Consider the following 7,215-nt stretch of genomic DNA (forward strand, 5'->3'; position numbering starts at 1 on the left):
ATAAAATGTCTTTGAAACTTAAAAAAATAAATCGCAGGCAAGACTTTGTTTTTAATACACTGCATGTTTTGCTAACAGTTTCTTTTCTTTCTTTCACTGATCTTTACTTACAAAAGCATTTCCAGAGTTTTCATTTATGCTTCTGAAGTTTTCGTTTACGATCCCAGAGTTTTCGTTCGTCTTTCTGGCACAAATCTCTCGCGGGGGCGGGGCCAGCAGTGGTGTGTTCTCATTGGCTACTGAGTTTTTGATTGACAGCTTTTTCTTGACCTGGAAGTGAAGACGTCAGTGTTGTGTTTACAATTGCATGTGTGGAGGTGAGCGTCTGTAAGCGGCTTCTTATTTCATTTTATTGATGTAAAGATAGGCGTTTTTATTATTTCATCTGTATCTACTGCTACTATAGTGAGATGATTTCTTAGGCCTAGCACAGACGAATGATATAATCATCATTATCATCAAACATCGTCGTTATCTGGATACTCGCGGTAAGTCAGTATTTTTTACGTTTACAAAATCAATATAAGTAACATTACTTGCTTTTGCTTTTTCAGATGGAGAGGTATTTTAGAGATAATTTAGAGCCCACTTTATACAGCAGTGTTGTCTTGATTTAACCCAATCATTACAGGATCTGGTTATGTACTGTACATACAGCCTTGGATTAGATCATATTTAAAGGGGAAAAGGTAGTCTTTAATAATAATACATATAAAGTACTGTGCAAAAGTCTTAGGACACCATTAGATGTTGTTTTAGCAATGGTATAGTGACCATATAATTTTTTTTTCAGACTTCTTATTAGAATATGACCAGGAAATACTTTAAATTTGTAAGCATTATTAAAAACAGAAAAAAGACTTCTACAGGCTAAAGTGGCAAGTATTTAGTGACCTCTCCTTACACTTGAGTAATAGTGAGAACCTGGCTCTCTCAAACCTAAATGGAATAGAAAATGACTGGAAGGCCAAGAAAACTTTCAAAATCTGATCAGAAGTTTCTCCTTTGAAAAAAACTGGAAGTCTAGGAGGTCACATTAAATACTGATTTTTGCTTATAGAATCCATTTTGTTCTGATTTTTTTTTTTGCGTGCATATTTCCTGTATTTTCTGTTTGCATTGTAATAAAGACCAAAAAATAAACATGGGTGGTCATTAAAACATTGCTAAAACAACAAAGCTAAGACTTTTGCGCAGTACTGTATGGCCAGATGCAAAACCTAATACATGAAAGTAATTATGGCTGAAATGATATATAATTTCTTTGAAATAAATATTTTAAGTCTGCATAATTTGTTATGTGGGAATTCAAAGCAGTTTGTATTGTTAGATTATAATACATCTGATTTCTTATTTTCCAGGGAGTGGAGCAACTTTTCCATTAACAAAATTCTGATGCTGACCCAGAGGAGGGAGTGGTAGCCCCAGAGATCCACTGTTCCCATCAGACAAGAATCTTATTTTGTTCAGACACATCACCTTTGACTGACTGGGATTTTGATCTTCAGACACCTGATATTATGCAAATATTTTAATTTTTTTGGAGCTCTAGATTAAAACAAGACACTGTTCACAAACACACAAGAGAGGTTGTACTTTATTCTTATTAGTCCATACTGATCTTGGATTAGCATACCAACAACATATGAATGTTAAAGTGATAGTTCACCCCAAAAAAATTCTCATATATTTTACTCACCCTCATGCCGTCCAAGATGCATATTACTTTCTTTCTACAGATAAACATGAATTAGTATTTTTAGGAAAATAATACATGTCTTCGAGTCCTAAAGACACAGTAATCCATGCGACCCCAGTGGATGAATCAATGTCTTCTGAAGTGAAACAATAGATGAAAACAATACTAATAATTTAAACTGTTTTAATTATTAACAGTCGTTTCCCACCAACCATCATACGTGTATGGGTTACAGTCCACTTATGGGCTCACAGAGATGGACTATTTTCTTAAAGATATTTGTGCTTATGTGGAGAATGAAAGTCATACAGTCAAACCAAAATGTATTCAGACAACATGAACATTTCATTCCATTCATTAATACAGTTTATTCTCTATATTTAAAAAAAATGGTAATAAAATGAATTTTATTAATTTTACACATGTATTCTATAATAGGTGCTTGTGCATTTTTATAGTAATGTACTGTATATCATGAGAATACTGTGCATTACATGAATATGCAGTTAGTGTTTTGTGGATTCTGGTCGTTCCTTTCACAACATAATTGCATCCATCACTTTCACTTTGATACCTGTGTGTATGCTGTAGTGACAAGAATTTAAATTTATTTGAATTGATTCATATTTTCATTTACATTTATTCAACTGTCACAATTGAAACTGTTGATGATTGTTAAAAAATCTACTTTTATATGTTAGATGATAATGTTAACTAAATAAAATAACTAAATAAAATTTTTAGAATGATAAAAAATGGCAACAAGATCATTCTTTGTGTGGAGTACTGAAATGCCCTTTGAGGTCTATACCGTCTTACAGCAAGCCACGACTGTTATTTTCATATTGTTTGAATCCTTCAGAATTGAGTGATCATTAATTGTGATGGTGTATGTGCATATGCTAACAATGGGTAGAGTGATGGCCATGGTTGCCAACCTTGATTACCTGGTTGGAGTGAGACTTTCTTGACGGCTGAATATATACATGTATATGATACTAGTATTCTCTTTAAACTGTAACAGCACAACCTAATCAGACCCAACAATAGAGAAGAATCATCATAAATAATCAAATATTCTCTAAAAACATTGGACATTATGCAATATCTTCAGTATTATAACCTTTAATGTACAATTAAACCTCAAGACATTCATTTTCTCTCGCGTTTGATCTCTCACGCTCCTAAAAGTTTGTCGACAAAGTAGAAGCCGCAGATAAATACAGATAAAATTTTTTAAAAAAAAGCTTTAAATGAAATAAGAAGCCGCTTACAGACGCTCACCTCCACACATGTAATTGTAAACACAACGCTGACGTCTTCACTTCCAGGTCAAGAAGAAGCTGTCAATCAAAAACTCAGTAGCCAATGAGAACACACCACTGCTGCCCCCGCCCCTGCAAGAGATTTGTGCCAGAAAGACGAACGAAAACTCTGGGATCGTAAACGAAAACTTCCGAAGCATAAATGAAAACTCTGGAAATGCTTTTGTAAGTAAAGATCAGTGAAAGAAAGAAAAGAAACTGTCAGCAAAACATGCAGTGTATTAAAAACAAAGTCAAACATTTTGCCTGCGATTTATTTTTTTAAGTTTCAAAGACACTTTATTCAGTTTCAGTTTATATTTTTATTAGTTTTTTTGAAAAGTTACATTCATTATTTTTGGATCAAATGTAATTCCATAGACCTTCTGCACCCACCAAAACCAAGGAGAAGACTTCTCATTGGACGACACATTGAGTCTAACCATTAAACTCATTCCTAAGGTTTAGGCAAGGACTGCCATAAAAATTCCTTCAGGACCTCCTGGATGGAGCAGCAGTGACTGAAATAAAGAGAGGCCACAGAGATCTATCTAAATCCATTCATACCTATGTTTGGAGGCCTTAATTTGTTCTAAACTGCATCACATCCACTCCATCTTCATGCAAAGCACAGTTTATGTTAATGGTTACTGACTGCTAAAACAACAGGTCATGGGACAGACCTGTTAACAGATAAACAAATGCATCCTCCAGCCCAGCATGGCACGACTACTGGATCGCAACTCCATGCCCTCCCACTGCACGCAGCCTGCATCATCAGTGGAAGACGTCTCCGCTACCGGACTGATCACCGACTGTGTGGAATGTAAATATAAACTTACCAAACCTCTTTTCTAGAGACCTTGGCATTAGTTTATACATGCAGCATATGTTTTTCTAACCTGTTTAGATAACAGTTATTTGAGGTCAGTTTGTTACAAATAATAGGGATATTATTTGTTGAATGATAAATAAGCAATTATTTATCACCATTTTACCAGAGCCATTAGGTGGCTCCCATAAGCATTCCCATACGATTCTCTTCCATCCTACATTCAGTTCAACAGCATTGCATTTATCCATTCTGTGTTCACTTCATTTAGTTGTTTCTTTGATTTAATTCAGTATTCTCCTTTGATTATTATTTTACTATCTTTTAGAAGTGCATATTCATTATTTCATTATTAATCGTTGTGGTATTTACTCTTGCATGTTTATTGTTAATAAATTTCATTGATTTTATTATAACTGTGTCTTCCTTGTGTTGATGATCAAAGATTCTACTAGTTGACCAGACTCACAAATCCTTCAGATAAATCAGTTGACCGACTCCCTCCATTTTATATTAATTCTGAATTATTGAACAGCTCTTTTGGAGTGTTCTTAAATTGTTAAGATAGTATTCTTAACTGGTGCCCCGTATTACAAAAGGGGGAGGGGTCATCTGATACACTCATAACCAAGTGACACATAATCAAAAATCACTACGTCACCGGTGAATGGAGTAAAAATCACTACAAGTGAGTCTCAAACACCATTGTTTCCTCCTTCTTATGTAAATCTCATTTGTTTAAAAGACCTCCGAAGAACAGGCGAATCTCAACATAACACAGACTGTTACGTAACAGTCGGGATCATTAATATGTACGCCCCCAATATTTGCATATACCAGCCCATGTTCAAGGCATTAAACAAGGGCAGGACGTCTGGATGTGCACAGCAGAATCATCAGACTAGGTAAGAAAGCAAGGACAATAGCGAAAAATGGCAGATGGAGCAATAATAACTGACATGATCCATGATAACATGATATTTTTAGTGATATTTGTAAATTGTCTTTCTAAATGTTTTGTTTGCATGTTGCTAATGTACTGTTAAATGTGGTTAAAGTTACCATAGTTTCTTACTGTATTCATGGAGATAAGAGCCGTCGTTATTTTCATTTTTAAACACTTGCAGTCTGTATAATTCATAAACACATCTTCATTCTTTATAAATCTCTCAAAATGTGTGTAATGTTAGCTTTAGCCACAGAGCATAGCCTCAAACTCATTCAGAATCAAATGTAAACATCCAAATAAATACTATACTCACATGATCCAATGCATGCATGCAGCATGCATGACAAACATTTTGTAAAGATCCATTTTGAGGGTTATATTAGCTGTGTGAACTTTGTTTATGCACTGTATTATAGTCGAGAGCTCGGGGGGTGGTGGGGAGCGCAAGGATTTAAAGGGGCAGCAGCCTGAATCTGCGCATTTATAATGATGCCCTAAAATAGGCAGTTAAAAAAAATCATTAAAAAGAATCTATGGGGTATTTTGAGCTGAAACTTCAGGGTACAACTTAGACTTATATTACATTTTGTGAAAAAAACGTTCTAGGGCACCTTTAAAATTCATTGTGATATTGGTATATGATGGTGTAAGTCCTCCTGAAAATAAAAATGGATTTTTTCAATTGCTAACATAAGCATTGGTTAATACTAAAGGTAGTTTTTCAAAACTCTTCATATATTTAGCATACAGGAAAACTGATAAGAACTTTTACAATCAGAAAGAATTTTGCAGAGACTAGTGACTCTGACTTCATTCTTTCTGATAAGGACAAATAAACCATCTTAATCCTATATTCCACTTGAGAAATGTATAAACATGTATCCAATTTTCCCATCTCATGACTTTCCTTTTATATGGTTAATTTTGTATTAATTCTCTCTTTTGAACTATTTTGGTATTAATTTTGAAAATTTATGGTTAACTAAAATCACATGGGTAGCATGTTTGGTATCGATGAACTCCAATTTCCGTTTCCTATTTGTTAATTAATGTTACACGTTGCTAACTCTGTGACACATTAGTATTATAAAAATCTAGAAGGTTCTTCTCTCATACATCCAATCCAATGTCTTATGCTAATATCTTGCTACAGAACAAAGGCTCGTAAAACTTCCCTCTAAAGGGGCAACTCCTTATTGGCTAAGACACCTCAAGAGGGTGTGACATCTTCACCCTTTAAAATCACTGATCACAAGATCACAGTCTCTTTCCTCTCTTTTCCTGTACTGAAAATGCTGATGTGAAGATGATGACAAGAAGCTAGAAGTTTCTAAGGAATCCCAAGTTTGTGCTAAGGCTTCGGCCTAGACCTTCCATTCACCAAAGATCCTCTGAATCCAACTGGTTCTCTTTCATCAAGACAATATCAGCAAAGAATCAACTGGAGCCTCCACAAATTGCAACAGGACAGTTTTAATTAAAATGGGCGAGACATGCAAGTATCAAACTTAGTCTCATTATTTGATACATTGAGTATCCTTACCCCTTTTAAAGAAAGGCATGTTAGAACTAAACTGATGGTTTGCTCAAGGCTGTTGATCTGCTGAATTTCAAACAATGCTGTAAATTCTTGCTTTCCTGTACTCTGCTTCAGCTCTCTCTTTCCCTTGGTAAACTATGCATGTATGTGTGTGAATGTTAGAGTCGTTAAGAGTTTAGTCTAGTTAATAAAGTCTTGTTCATGTCACACGTAAAGTTGTCCGTGTTTCATGCTCATATACTGGAGTCCCTAATTATGCCGATCCTGACTACATGCTCTGAGTAGTACTGTACAATAAGATTGTTATTTCCCATAACCTGGAAATGAACATTTCTTAGAATTAATAAACAATTAACACTGTCAATTGGCCAAACAGGTTAATTGATTGTAATATTAATTTTATTACATTAATTTAATTTTATTAATTGATCCAAATATTTATAATTAATTATAATTAGTTATGATTAATTATCATATTTATTTTGAGCTAATTTGCTACACATGTGTGCACAAATACTGTATAAAAAGTATGTAGCTGATATGCATATTCAGTCTATATTTACACTATAAATGCATGTTAGAAAAAAAAAAAAAAACTGTAAAGTTTAAGGAAATTCACAAAGTTAATTTTAAATGTTTTAAAATTGTATTATTATTTCCTAAAAAGCATTGTTGGATAAATCTCACAAAAATAAATATTCATGTTTCACTGCAATATCAGAAGAAAAAAGGTATGAAATAATATTTTGAATGAAGAATATTAAGCCCATTTTAATAATCCTATCATTTTCCTATATCCTTTCTTTTGGGGTGCAGTGTAATATAACCAGATTTCTTGATAGGTTTCCTGAGAAACAAAACATATAAAAGCTTTTCATTTTAAAAAATCCT

At 33.9% G+C, this 7,215-nt stretch overlaps 1 long non-coding RNA gene across 1 annotated transcript; it reads left to right on the plus strand.

Moving 5' to 3' along the window:
• Nucleotides 1-404: 404 nt before the first annotated feature.
• LOC125261146 lies at nucleotides 405-1,856 on the plus strand. Its single transcript, XR_007183224.1, has 2 exons — nucleotides 405-488; nucleotides 1,362-1,856. It is a non-coding gene; the product is annotated as an uncharacterized LOC125261146 (long non-coding RNA).
• Nucleotides 1,857-7,215: the final 5,359 nt, after the last annotated feature.

The sequence above is a fragment of the Megalobrama amblycephala genome, unplaced genomic scaffold, assembly GCF_018812025.1.
Source record: "Megalobrama amblycephala isolate DHTTF-2021 unplaced genomic scaffold, ASM1881202v1 scaffold332, whole genome shotgun sequence".
Taxonomy (NCBI): Eukaryota; Metazoa; Chordata; class Actinopteri; order Cypriniformes; family Xenocyprididae; genus Megalobrama; species Megalobrama amblycephala.